Source organism: Phalacrocorax carbo, chromosome 7 (genome assembly GCF_963921805.1).
Source record: "Phalacrocorax carbo chromosome 7, bPhaCar2.1, whole genome shotgun sequence".
Classification (NCBI taxonomy): domain Eukaryota; kingdom Metazoa; phylum Chordata; class Aves; order Suliformes; family Phalacrocoracidae; genus Phalacrocorax; species Phalacrocorax carbo.
This window is the reverse complement of record NC_087519.1, coordinates 32,570,784-32,585,738: the sequence shown is the minus strand read 5'-3', so window position 1 is coordinate 32,585,738 and position 14,955 is coordinate 32,570,784. Positions and strand designations below refer to the sequence as shown.

The 14,955-nt window shown below is 40.9% G+C and overlaps 1 protein-coding gene across 5 annotated transcripts in view; it reads left to right on the top strand.

The window, feature by feature from the left end:
* Positions 1 to 14,955, top strand: part of SPSB4 (splA/ryanodine receptor domain and SOCS box containing 4) — a 93,571-nt gene that overhangs the window by 24,456 nt on the left and 54,160 nt on the right. The window lies entirely within an intron of this gene.

The following is a 14,955-nucleotide window of genomic DNA, read 5'->3' as shown; positions in this document are numbered from 1 at the left end:
ACTCTTGGGGTATTTTCTTCTCCAGAAATATGGGGTTTTGGATAAGCATTAGCTATTTTTGATTTAAAGGGATAATATAAAATTAAATGGTTATGTAGTAAGGAGCAGCATGTTGCTGCTGTTACCTTGAAGTAGTAGCCCACCAGAAGATGAATTCCAGAACTGGGTCTCGTCCAGTTCTTACTGCTCAGGAAGATGTGTGCTCTGCCAGGTCCATGCACAGCATACGTTCGGTCATGCTCAGTTATCCCCAGTCAGCTTATCGGCTGCTGTGAATTGGGGAATGGAAGGCTGAATGAGGTAGTAAATGGAACTTTGTTCTTGTTTGACTATATCTGAGCTGTGGGCGGAACCATGAATATGAATATACAGATTTAACAAAAATAGATGATGGGACAAAATTTTCATGATTTTCGGGCTTTATGAATGGAACTTGGTCTCGTAAAAAGAGAATAATAGCAAGTGTACAACGCCTGCCTCTCAATTAGTAATTTCTAAAGGAATTTACTCTTCTTTTCAATTAGGACGAGATGGTCTAGTTTTTCTGTCAAAAATTCTCTGCTCATTAGCTTTACATCTGACATACCAAGTAGAAACATGATTAAATAATTTGACCTTGTTCAAGATCACGTTTTTATAAACATCTGTAATAAGCACTGGGGGAAAGAATCTTTATCCACAGAAGCCCTGCAGTTTATTACAGCCAGATGCTAAATGGCAGCTTCCTGAGTGCTTTCGTACAGGCGAGTATTGGAGGGTCGTGAGTATTTTTGCAATTACTCAGGCATTGCAGAGTGGTGTGCTGACTTTTTTCTTTTTTGAGAGTGGTGTGGGAGAGGCACTTTTGCAAACTGAATATTTGTGTGCAAAAGCAGTTTTTATAATACTGGGAATATCTGCCAAACTAAGCAAAGTACAGCTCGGCTTGGTCCACCACGTCCACACAAGGAATCGTTCTGCATTCCTTTTGTAGCCTTCAAGGCTGCTCAAGGGAGCTCTTGAAAGATGAAAACACAGGAGGATGTGAATGAGTTTGATAGAAAATATAAAATAGAAAGGGTGAAGTAGAGAAGGATAGCTGTGGTCTGAGATGGCATAGAGAAAAATTCCCATCCGGTTTCTCGTGGGATAGTTTTGCTGGAAAAGACAGGATAGCTTCCTAAACTATCCCTGAGAATATCCAAGTGGTCTCTCTTTTTCATGGTGAACCCGTAGCTAAAAGTAAACTTGTACACTAAACTTTTATGTAAGTCTGAGTGTTAATCTGATCGTGTGAAGAAGTTTGAAGCCACTTTGCTGTGGGGCAGTTTGACATCCTGGAATCACATCATTTGTTATCACATGTTCACTGATCCATTACTGTCCTGTAATAAAAACACCATTCAAGAAACCCAAGTAGTTTATCTGGTGCTCTAAAGCAAACACCGTTCTCTGCCAGAAGTGTTTCTATCCAGCCAGCCCTGTGTAGCAGTCCAAGTTTGGTCGTGGCACTCTTCATGTTCACTCTCACAGCACTTTAATATACAGGGTTTTATAATTGTTTGTTCTTGTGAAAATTGGTATGGATCTTGAACAGCAAGATGTTCATGTTGCATTCACAAATTTAAATACATTGAGCGTACATATATGGGGGGGTTCTTTTGTTGTTGTTTGCTTGCTTTTTTTAACCTTACAAATTCTACTCTTTTTTTTTCTTCTTCCCTGCAAGTATCTCATACTGCTGATTGCAGCTTTTTGTAGAGTTGGCAATAGTAACTTAGCTGTTCATGAAACAGTGCTGTCAAACAGTGACCTGTAGCTTGCTATTTAGTGATTGACGGTTACTGCTCAGAATGCATTCCACAGCTTGCAATGGTTGTTTATATGGTGTCTTACAGAGCAAATGGAGACCTCAACTGCAGGGGCTTCTAGTGTTTTAGTGTTTTCAGTACTTGCTGTTTAAATAGAAGACCTCTGAATACTTTAAAGGCCCATGTATTTCAGTTGCCTGGCAAAGAGCAAAAGGCTTGCAGGAATGGAAGAATGAAAGGATCAAATGATGGGCTTGTGCAGCTGCAGTGAATTTAAACATATGTCATAGTGGTACAGAGACGATGCAGACTTTGAAGTATGTTAATTGCTGCATAGATGGCAGAATCGTAGAAGGGTAAGGCTGCAGGTCAAAGATCAAGAATGTTTGTGCCCTCTGGGCTCTGGATATAGCTCCTAGAATAATGCTGTAGTTAAAATCAATTGTAGCTTTTTCAGCTGCATCTGATATCCAGAGTATTCTGCTTTCAGAAGCTACTTTGAGCATCACATGATGATGTGCTGTGACTTTCACAAGACAGTTTTTCGCTCGCATTTGGGAGACTGAGTTGCAAATACTTGTCAGGGTTTGGGAGGGAAGGCAGTGGGACGGGATGGAGAGTGTTCGTCATAAGCACATCGACTTCTTCCCAGGACAAACATCTTTGATCAAATGTTATGAGGATTTACCGCACTGATGTTTATCTAGTGCCGAAGTTTTACAGAATTTTACATCAGACTCCTTACTCACTGCCTATTGCAATAATTAAAAAACCCAAATAACATAAATGCACTATATGTTATTTTTCAGATGCTCTTTTCATCAGGGTATGCGCATGTTTAAAAAAAAAACTAGTCTGTCTATATCTGTTGTCTGATGAGTCCTGAAGACTATAGACTAGGACAGAGAAATCGTGAAACACTTGTGTAAATGTCCATTGCAGATCATGACTGATACATTAGTACTTACGTGTTTAAAAGAAGCGGTGGGAGGACAATATAACAGTAGTAGGTGAGTTAAATGCAGAGATTTATTTTTATCCTTAAAAATACTTGACAGAATAGTCAGTATTTTGACTTCCGGAAGTCAAAATACTTTTTAGAAGTGTGGATTACAGGTCCGACTCAGCCCTGTTCTGAATCAGTGTGGAAGAGCAAAGCAGATGGTCTGTATTCTCTATATAATAGTAATAATAGGTGATCCATGGACGTAGAGTGTGATAATGCAACTCGTAGGTACAAAATTTAGAATTTAATATCTTCCTAGGCAGAGAAGAGACAGGAGGAAGATGCTGAAAGATTTTTTTCCATCCATCCTTGTCTGATAGTGTCGAGTTGGTTGACATGAAATATTGGGTGCTGGCAGGATGGTTTGTGGAGCTCTGCTGGTCTTGGGAACTGTGCCACATGCATACATCAGCACAGCACCCTCTCGCTAGTGTCTTGAAGAAACATCTGCAGGTGTGTATCAGCACTGGCCTTCTGGCCATCTCTAAAAATGCCTGCTGGTAGGCTTTCAAATTTCTTCATCCTGTAACATGCACTTCTGCTGAAAGTGCAGTGCTGGCTGCTGCAGCTGCTGCCTTGGAGCGAAGCATCTGGTTGGGATGTGTTGTGCGATGAGTCCTAATTAGAGATGCTGTCTCTGTGTGATCGTGACAATTTTAAAGAAAGCTACAACTTGCCAAACTCTTGCCTGAGCTCTTGGCTGTTGTGCATTTGCATGAAGGAAGGATAAATGAGTGTTTAAATGAGCTCTAAAATCTTGAAATTGCATGTGAAAGGAAATAACTGAGTTCTGTATTACATCATGTTGAGTAGACCACAATAACTGAAAAAAATACACCCCACTATCAATTTATATATTTCTAGTTATAAATTCCAAAGCTATTTCTTAGAGATGAGTATATTTGGGAAGATTTTGGGGTAAAGATGACCAACCAACTTTTCGGTAATAATGGCTGATGTCCAGCACAGCCATGTTTTACTGTTAGAATTTCTTTTGCCTTTTTAAGTCTGTGTGCTTCGAATTTACCTACTGTGAATGAATAGGTGGATTAAAGCAATAATCCAAACATGGGGTCCTATTTATATGTGCCAGGAGCCTGTTCGCTGTGCCAGCGGCGAGCTGGCACAAACAAAACTTGAGGGTGTTTGGAGAATGCTGGCTCATATCTGCTCCTGCATAGAGGCCCAGGAACAGGAGTTCATGTTTCTGGATCCTGCGCTCCCTCTCCGCCCCTGGGTTGCCTGGGGGAAGGGTGATCCCTTTGGCTCCTGCTTCTGGGAGGCTTGGCTGCTGAGGCTGCCTGTGCCTTGGGGTTGTTCCACATCACGAGTGTGGGGAAGGGCCTCGGGGTGGTGGTGGAGGGGGACACTCAGGGCGCATCCCCTCTGTTTGATACACCTAGGTAAGTCTGGGATGTGGGATCTGTTTGAACCTTTTGCTCTTAGCCTTGCAGAAGACCACAGCTTAACCCTGGGATCACTTTGAGACTTTAGGTTGCATGTGTGATAAGGTTGTGTTTTGAAATAAGGGTGATGTTTCTAAGTGAAAATAACAAATTTGGAGCTATGGAGTTAAGCACAACTTCCTTTCCTCTTTCCTACTGTTCTCAGTTTATTTTAATTTGCATTGGTCTGTCTCTTACACATCACAAATGCTAATTATAAATATGGACTCTTCCCCTTGGAGGCCTTTTTACCATAAAGAGATCTAAATCGCGGAATTGTTAACTGCTGGGAGAAATATGTAATCTCTCATTATGCTCTCTGGGTTTTCCTCCCAGGTGATTTTAAATTAAAATTTTTAAATGGATATGGTTTTTTGTTTATCTAAACCTGCTTGTTTTACATGATATTTATATAATGCATTACTCTGGAGGTTGCAATGGAAATAATTCACTTGGAAAAATCCTGTATTGCTAAACCTTAGGAAGAACTTTCACTACAGATATGCAATCAGAGGATGAAGTGGTAGTAATTAAGTAGCTAATGCTGTGAAGAAGCAATCTTTAGCTTTTGAGATAATTTAACAGGAAACAGCATTTTTAGTTCTTACTTCAGGAATCAGATAGCTCATTGTTGGGGTGTCTTAGTCTTCCTCCACATGCACCCTCCTTCCCTGGGTAAAGTGCATTTCTTGTCCTTTAATCCTAATTTGTTGACACTTTCTAATTAATTCTCAGCCTTTTCTTAGCAGGTTGAAACCAGTAAGTTGTCACTGGAATATGCCACTCAGTTAATTGGGTTTTTGCCCCAGTCACCTCCTGCCCTTTCTTGGTGGTCTCTGCATTACATCTCTCTAAGATTCTCTTCTTTTTTCAGTCCTTCTGCTTCTTTCCTCTTTCCCAGCTGAGTTTCTTTTTTTTAATGTTACCACAGTCTAATTAATAATAAAGTTTTAGCTAACTTTTTTCTCAGCCCTAACTTCAGATAGGGCAGGTTTTGTTACTGGTAACAGTAGGACATTAAGTGCAGCGTCAGTATTTCAGAAGAAGGGCATTTCGGTCTTAAGAGTGTGACTTTAGCTGTAATGGTGGTGAATGGTCTTTTTGAGTGAATGTTGAATAGGTTTTTTTGTTTGTATAAATTAATTGTAATCATGCAGAGAATCATCTGATTACCTCAGGATGGTAGCACATAGTTGCTTATAAAAGTATGTAGCTAGAAAGAGCTTCTCGAGCTTCTCAAGCTCCTACTCTTGTAAGATTAGGCTTGTCTGATTTTATACAACTTTGACATATTAAGACCTCCAGTGACAGAGGCTCCTCAGGCAATCTAAGGCACTCATTAGCTTTACAGGTAACCGGTTTTTTTCCCTTACAAACTAGTCTAGCTTGTTTATTTAGCAGGGAATCCTGTTATCATTGACCTAAAACATAAGATGATGCTATAAATTTCAGTAGCTCCTAGGGCTAAGAATAAGCATCAGTGCTCCACAGCTGTGTTATGGTTTATTTGCATCCTGACATACCTGTGCTTTTTCTTCCTGCTCTGGTTCATAAAGGTGCCACGGCAACTGCCTTATCTGACAGTTTTAAGGAAAAATGCATGTTAATGTGTTCTGACTACATTTCCACTTATTTCCCACATCTTCTTTTTAAGAAATAAGAACCTTTAAAAGCAACGACTAGACCTCTCTTCTCAAAATTGAAGTGAATGTTGTAATCTAAAGTTACATGTTTAATATTGTATTTATTACTCTAAAATAGCAATTAGAAATTTGGTAGCCTTGCTTAATCCTTCGGTGAGTTTGCTCAAGCTACAATGTTGGACTTGCTCAGCAATGTGAACTAATTCTCACAGGTTTGAATTAGAAATGGAAATCTGCAAAGGGTATTTATTTTTGGATTTGCTCAATCTGTGTTGCTGTTGGGCATTGTGCAGCATAAATCCAAGCTTCAGCACAAATAATGATTCTGCTGCAATACATTATCCAGCAATATATATTTATTGCCAAAACTGTGTGCTTTGTCCATTTTAGCCATGATTTCGTACAAGTTTCCTCATTAGTTATAGTTCTTCTTAAGATACTACTGTATCTGTAGCTCTAGCCATGGAAGTTTCTTCCCTCCTCTCATAACAGGCTTCTGTGGATGGCCTCTTTTTCTTTCCTTAAAGACAGTGTAGCTTGTATTACGAGAGGCAGATAGCAACCTGATTTCTAGTTTGGGCTCAGAGCAAATTCCACTTTAAAAAGATAAATGTGAGAAGACCTTGGTCTTCCTGGAGTATATTGTGGTGAGTGGCAATTTATATCCCAGTCTTCAGATTATAGCAGAAACCATATTTTTATGGTAAATCTACAGGCAATGTGCTGGAAAATGAACATGTCCAGAAATGCTGCCACGTTCTGCAGATGGTTCCACTGAAAGTAGAGACAGCGTTGTCTACCTCCCTGTGTAAATGAGAGAAAAGGTGGCCCAGCAGTAACACTGAGTTAAAATAATGCTGAGGCTGTGAAGTCACTCAGAAGTTGGCAAGTGGCAGAACGGGATTTGCTTTCTTGCAGCTGTAATTCTGAGCTCGTCAGCCTTCAGCTGAACTGTGTCCCCCTTTCTCCCAGATAGTGTTTCATGCTTGTGAAAGGTGGTAAGTTCTGCTGCAAGTCATCCTTTTGTGTTCCTTTTCTGCCAGCGTTTTTTCTGTTAATCTTTTCTACCTGGGCCTCTGTGTCTGTGAGCTGATGTATTTTGTAGTTTCCTGGGACAGCCAGCGGGAAAACCTGATGGAGCATGACAGTCTCTGTGTGCTCAGGTTCAGTTTTGTGTTGCCCTTTGAAGATAACAAATGAAAAGTCCTGCTAGTGAGGACAGGACTGGATCAAAGCTCCCCCTCGTCTCGTATGATTTGTGCCTATACAGAGAATTTAAGTAACTTAAGTCTTTTACTTTAAACTGTGTTGTGGTGGGACTGATGATCAGGTCTGTCTTCAGGCCTGTTATCAAACCTGATTTTTGCTGAAAGACCTCCAACCCTGGAAGCATGAGATAGGGCATTTCAATCTTCAGCACTGAAACTCAGAGCTGAGGCAGAGGAGATGTTATGTTAGAAGTCATTGACACAACTGAACTTCATGTACAAGAACTACGAGGACTCTTTCAGTTGTTCAAACACTATTTTTAAATGTTGGTGAAATACAGCAGACAAAATGATGACAGTCCTCAGAGGATTTCTGTTGGTGATTTGAAACAGCGTTTCGTATAGCCACCTGCACGTTCACCGGGATTCTACACGACTGGTTTGGAGTTGCACATTCTTCAGTGTTGGTGCTAAGAGTCTGTTGCAAGGGGAAGATCATTCACTAGGAGCATTGGATAAAATATTTTCGGTAATGCTTGTTCAGAGTGGACTCGGCAGGAAGTAACGGAGTGAGGCAGGTATCCAGTGTTACTTCAGATCAGTTAGTCAAAGCTATACCTGTATTCTCCATGGAAGTGCCTAAGAAAACGTGAATTTCATAGATGTGTCAAACCCATATGATGAATAACAATATAAGAGTATATCTCTGCCTTATGTGAACATTTCTTTCTGAAAGTAATGAACTTCCAGACCTGGCATATATGTGGGCTGGATGTTTTGGTTTCACTTGGGTTTCCTGTTTTGTTTTTTTTTTTAAAAAAAAAGATTACTACTTATTAGCTCTGTCTCTGCTGATTTCTTATCACTTGTTGGCCAAACAAATTATCTTATCTCAGAAAAGTGATTTGTATGAAACTAAAATGTATTTTGAGTGAGGAAGTAGGTAATGCTAAAATGGGATAACTTTTGTTTTGGGTTCACAGTTGCATTTTCTCACAATGGACGTTTTTATTTCTACAGCATGCTGCATCTCCAATGCAAATGGGAATTCATGCCTGCATGTATTGTTTGGACATGAAATTTAAAGAAGACGTGCTTCTGCTTTTTCAGTTAAAACTATACATGTTTAATAATATTCTTCCTGTGTATGCCACTGAATAGGCCACAGACCCTTGATACAGCACCTTGAAGCTAAAAAGAATTGCTTCCTTTTCTCAGTGGTTTCAGCAAGCTTCACAGTTATAATAAATTTAAACAAGACAAAGTGATTAGTTTCTTTTAGATCCTGGTGCTTCCCCTAATTTCTTTTAGCGTGTACCTTTTATTTTTTGGCACTTTCTTAAGCGAAGCGCCTGTAATTTCTCTCAAGAATGCGTACCTCTGCCCATCAAAAAAAAGTGTGACATTATATTAGTACCCCGTCTACACTTTCAAAATTGAAATGCTTTACGCTTCTTTCTGAAAATGCCTCATTTCCAAGTAATTTGTATTATGTAAAATATGCTGTTTGGAGAGGCTTTTTAAAAGATCTTTAAAGGTTAACATTTTTAAATGCTTAGGAATTATTTCTTTTTTAACCACTTAATTTCTTTTTTAACAGCAAATTTTAGTTTTAGAGCTAGCATAAGTATTATGAAAACAATGTATTTTCACTGGGGAGAAGTTCTTTGTTCATTAAGTTGCCTCTGGTGAAATGCATCCTCCAGCCATGGGCACCATATCAGAATCTGCTGTTCAAACAAAGGCAGCCCAGCGTGTGCTTGGAGTTCATGTACCTTCAGTGACAGCTTATCTCCCAGCCTTGCTTTGTAAACTTTTATATTCTTTGTAGTGTTAACTGCCACAGTGCTGAACTACCCCTTGCATATAAAATTTGTAAAATTTTGACACCGATTATGTCAAAGGCGGCTACTACTACTACAGTGAGTGACTTGGGTTAGACTGGACTAGAGCATCTGCATTGGCTTCTGAAGAAATGCCAATTAATTTCTTAGTTAACACTGAGTTTCATTCACTGGAAGGTCTCCTCATCACGTATGTGGACTCACTGTATCTTTGTTATTTTAACTAAAGCAATTGCTTTAATGTGCTGTGTATGGTTGTAGCCATGACTACGTTGCTGCTCCATGTGTGCTTGCCATATGTGTAAACAATTTGCTGATTTTAGTGGTATGACCTATTGGCCTCTGCCTGTATAAACAAATGGAGGCCAAAGTTCAGAGAGATCAGAGGGGAAACTTTAAACATCCTGCAAAATCTGCAGTCCATTAAGTGTACATTAGTATTTGGTTACAGCCAATCCTTTTGTACTTCTAAATAATTTGTTCATGACACATTTGGGAAAGGGGGATAGCTTCACCTGGTGCATGGGGACTTCAGGGAACATAATTTGCATTGGTTTTATGTTAAGAAACAAGCTTCAGTGCTATTTTCTTGTCTTGGGAAGGGAAGTAATGCTAACACATGCTTTACTTCTAATTTAGGTTGAGATATAAATGTTAAAGTTATGGGGACAGTCCTTGGGAAAAAGGGCTATAGTGTACAAAGTACAGTATCACGAGAGACAGATGACTCACAGGCAACAGAATGAAATGTGTGTCAAGGGAGGAGGCAAAGTAAGAGGTAAAGTGAGAAGTGCCAGCAAGATTGAAGAAGATATATTTGAAAGAACAAATTTGAAAGAAGTCACTAGTGCATAAAAGGAAGAGAGAAGACAGTATGGTAAGAGGGTTAAAAGATGCTAAGATTCTGACAAAGAAATAAGCCTTGATGTAGTAAGCCAAGTAGCACATGGAAAAGAAAGGTCGGGACTACCCAAGCTCCTGAATGACCAAACACCTCTACTTTCCTTTCTTACTTTAGTCAGCTGGTTTTCTGGCAGGAACACAGGAGCTCAGATTCCAACCCCCAGCTGTGTGGTGGGGAGTGAAAATTCACTTGGCTCCTCCTGGTGTTAAGCACAGCCATGCCCTGACTGCTGGTAACTGCTTGTGTTTGTAGGTAAAACCAAGAGCCTGTATAAGTCAAAGAACTTGATAAATGTTTGCTGTGTTTTCAGTATGAACTTTACAGGAATCACTGTGGTGCTATTGGCATCTCACAGGGTCTGTTGTTATTTGTGTCTTTACAACTGAACTTTTCAATTTGAGTAGAAATGAGTGACCTGTTAATATTTCTGGATCTGAGTCTGAATTAACCCTGCAGACTTTTCTGATTGAAATATTTTAAAATTAATTTCTGATGGACTTTTATGTTTCTAAAATTCTTTTCTTAACTTTTTAGTAAGTCTTAAAAAAATTAAATCTGTTATTTCTACATAACAGATCTTATCTCCTCTAAAACTTCCCTTATTATATTAACTATCTTATTAACTTCCAGGTATAATGGATCACCACTAAGAAGTTTTAAGGCATTTTATCATTTCATTGAGCAAGAATAAAGCAGAAGCTAAATTGTCTATGATGCTAAGGCTTTCAAAATCCAGTATGTAACTTGATGTACTAGAAATACTAGTACTAGAAATAGTTATTGCCTTTTATCATCCTGGGTAACGTTCCTGAAATGAAACTCTGATAAATTGTGCAGCATGAAAAATGCTAGCATTTGTATGCAAACAGCAGCTTCCTGAGAATGCAGGGTTTTTTTCAGAGTCACTCAGAGGAACTTCCAGGCCTCCTCTGGCCTATTTTTTTCCCAACACCTTTAGTACATAATACCTATATAAGCTGTAGGCTTAAAATATTACTGAAAATAAGTCTGTCTTTAAAACAGAATGGAGATTGAGAGAAACAGAACGATGGGCTGGACTTTAGTACAAAGGGGTTTATGCCTTAAGCAGCTTCTCTGGCTGTGGAGCAGTAGCAGTTCTGTACTTCTGCTTCTTACCCATATGCTGCTGTTCTGGTTCTCTGGATGTCCAGGGTCTGGTGTACCTGCCTGGTTGGGGGTGTATATGAGATGCTGCACACATGAGCAGTTAATGGGTGAAAGCTTACTGCTGAGAAGGAGTTACAGTAGAAATTGTTTAGAGATGGACTATTTCCAAAATCGTCTAAAAAAGTGTCCCTTTTGGGGCCTCCCCTGCGATGTTTTGCTGCTGTCGTTGGAGACTTTCTATTGGGGAATACAATATTGTGGAAGTAGCCCATCGTTTCATGTACAATGCTACTTTCAGAGCAAGAAAAACCATTATGCTGTTGTGGTGGATGGGTTTCTCGGCAACCCACTTGAACGTACTGGTCAACAAATCCCGGAGCTCCAAGTAACTTCTCATCAGACTAGTCATCTGGAACCACCATCTGCTTTCTGTTCCCCAGATTTCTGTGTTGATAGAAACTTCCTTAAAATGCAAGTATCAGGAAACAGTTTGTGCATGAAGCATTAGTGAGCATAAAATCTAAATGTCACTTTTACCATAGTATACTAAATCACTTAGTCCCCATTATTCTGAATTATTGTCACGTTAAGCATACCTGTTTAATTTATAAGACATGCTAATAAACTGTTGTAGGAAGCATGTTATGTTAAATGGGGAAAAGGTTTGCTTTTCTAGGTAGAAAACAACAAAATACTGTGTCTGGTAACAATGTCAGTTTTCCTTCAAATATTCTGAAAAGAACAGCTTACTTGCAAATGTAAATATTCAGAACTCAGTATGAGATCTACCATTAAGTGGTATTTACGTATGTGCATTTTATATTCACAGATCCTAACTGACTCATAGATAGCATTTTGATTTTAAGGATTTTTTGGTAGTGTCGTGAAGATGAAGTCCTTTGCAGGTAGAAGATGACTACTGTATGAAAACTCAAGAAGTGTGCCAATAATCATTGGGTGGGGAGAGATCAGTTAACACTTTGTACAGTTGTTTGTTTTTTCAATCATTGACGATTACTTGCAATAACAAATGTCATTATCTGCTATATTTCCCCTGTTGTATGTTTTGTCACCCTTATAAACAGGATAAGCTGCAGATCCAAACCCCATTAGTTTTAATGACTTTTGGGTACACTCTCTCCTCAGTGCACAACTGCTTTTGCAGTGTTAATTTTTAAAAAAGAGGTTAGGCTTTTGGCAAACTCTGCAGGGTTAGTATTTGAGGTAATACATGAAAGTAGATGTTTGATAGGAACTGACCTGCTCTTACAGCAGGTGAAAATGGTAATCAAATCTTCTCTCTACTTGAAGTTGCTCAGTACTAAGAAAAGAAAAACACATTTATATAACCAATATAAGAACACATACTAAGTGTACAAAAAAAAAAAACCAACCCAAAAAACTGAATCCCTGTTTTTCCAGCTTTTAGGATTAAGAATTTGAGCCAAAAAGGCAGATGGTAAATCCATTTCCCAATGCTAATCTGACAACAGTGTTCTGATCCTCTGTGGAGCTCGGTAAGGCCATGTGCTTGCCTGAAATCCACAGGCTGCCAGTAGATGGTATCTCTTCGTGTGAAAAGTCGTCTCTGATTTAGCAGGAGGCACTGCTCTGTCACCAGCTAGTGAGCAGGTATGGGTAATGCTGTTTCTCTGGTTTCTCTGCAGTGAGTATTATAAAATACTGGGGTTTTTAGGAAGCAGGGAAGAAGAGTGCTATGTTGTCCTTTCCTGAGTGGACATCTGTAAGACATCTTCTATTCATTTTTTTTTTCTTTAAACTGCAAATCATAGAATCGTTAAGGTTGGAGAAGACCCTTAAGATCGAGTCCAACCACTAACCTATCACTGCCACGTCTACCGCTAAACCATATCCTCAAGCACCAAGTCTACCCTTCTTTTAAATACTTCCAGGGATGGAGACTCCTCCACCTCCCTGGGCAGCCTGTTCCAATGCCTGACAACCCTTTCAGTGAAGTTTTTCCTAATATCCAACCTAAACCACCCCTGGCGCAGCTTGAGGCCATTTCCTCTTGTTCTGTCGCATGATACTAGGGAGAAGAGACTGACCCCTGCCTCACTACAACCTGCTTTCAGGTAGTTGTAGACAGTGATAAGGTCTCCCCTCAGCCTCCTCTTCTCCAAACTAAACAACCCCAGTTCCCTCAGCTGTTCCTCATAAGACTTGTTCTCTAGACCCTTCACTAACTTTGCCCTTCTTTTGACATGTTCCAGCACCTTGATGTCCTCCTTCTGTTCAGTTTTGGGCCCCTCACTACAGTACTTGAGGTGCGGGCTCACCAGTGCCAGAGTACAGGGGCACTATCACTTCCCTGCTCCTGCTGGCCACACTATTCCTGATACAAGCCAGGATGCCATTGGCCTTCTTGGCCATCTGAGCACACTGCTGGCTCATGTTCAGCCAGCTGTAAACCAACACCCCCAGGTCCTTTTTCTCCAGGCACCTCTCCAGCCATTCTTCCCCAAGCCTGTAAGGTTGCATGGGGTTGTTGTGACCCAAGTGCAGGACCTGGCACTTAGCCTTGTTGAATCTTATACAGTATTCAGCCTGTCCAGGTCCCTCTGTAGGGCCTTCCTGCCCTCCAGCAGGTCGCCACTTCCACCCAGCTTGGTGTCATCTGCAAACTTACTGAGGGTGCACTCGATCCCCTCATCCAGATCATCAATGAAGATATTGAACAGGATCGGCCCCAATGCTGAGCCCTGGGGAACACCACTCGTGACTGGCCGCCAGCTGGGTTTGACTCCATTCACCACCACTCTCTGGGCTTGGCCGTCCAGCCAGTTTTTAACCTAGTGCAGAGTGCACTTCTCCAAGCCATGAGCAGCCAGCTTCTCTAGGAGAATGCTGTGGGAGACAGTGTCAAAGGCCTTACTAAAGTCCAAGTAGGCAACGTCCACAGCCTTCCCCTCATCCACTAAGCAGGTCACCTTATCATAGAAGGAGACCAGGTTAGTGAGGCAGGACCTCCCTCTTATAAACCCATGCTGGCTGAGCCCAGTCCCCTGGGTGTCCTGCATGTGCTGTGTAATGGTATTCAAGATGATCTGCTCCATGACCTTTCCTGGCACTGAGGTCAGGCTGACAGGCCTGTAGTTCCCCGGATCCTACTTCCAACCCTTCTTGTAGTGGGGCGTCACATCTGCTAGTTTCCAGTCATCTGGGACGTCCCAGGTTGACCAGGACTGCTGATAAATGATAGACAGTGGCTTGGCAAGCTCCTCTGCCAGCTCCCTCAGTATCCTCAGGTGGATCCCATCCGGCCCCATGGACTTGTGAACATCCAGGTGAAGGAGCAGGTCGGTGACTGCCAACTCTTCAACAACTGGGACTTCATTCTGCATACTAGCTCCATCTCCCAGCACAGGGGCCTGACAACCCTGAGGATGACCAGTCTGACTATTAAAGACTGAGGCAAAGAAAGCATTAAGTACCTCAGCCTTCTCCTCATCTTTCCTGGCAAGGTTACCTTCTGCATCCAACAAAGGAGGGAGATTCTCCCTGGCCCTCCTTTTGTCACTGATGTATTTATAAAAACATTATTTGTTATCTTTAACAGTGGTGGCCAGTTTAAGTTCTAGCTGGGCCTTCGCCTTCCTAATCTTTTCTCTGCATAACCTCACAACATCCTTGTAGACGTCCTGAGTCACCTGCCCCTTCTTCCAAAGGCAGTAAGCTCTCCTTTTTTTCTTGAGTTCCAGCCAAAGCTCTCTATTCAGCGAAGTTGGTCGTCTTCCCCTGCCTGCTCGACTTATGGTACATGGGGATGGCCTGCTCCTGTGCCTTTTGAGACTTCCTTCTTTAATAACATCCAGCCTTCCTGAACTCCTTTGCCCTTCAGGACTGCCTTCCAAGGGACTCTGTTAGCCAGACTCCTTAACAATCCAAAGCCTGCCCTTCTGAAGTTCAGGGTAGCAGTTTTGCTGACCCTCTTCCTTACTTCTCCAAGAATCGAAAATTCTATCA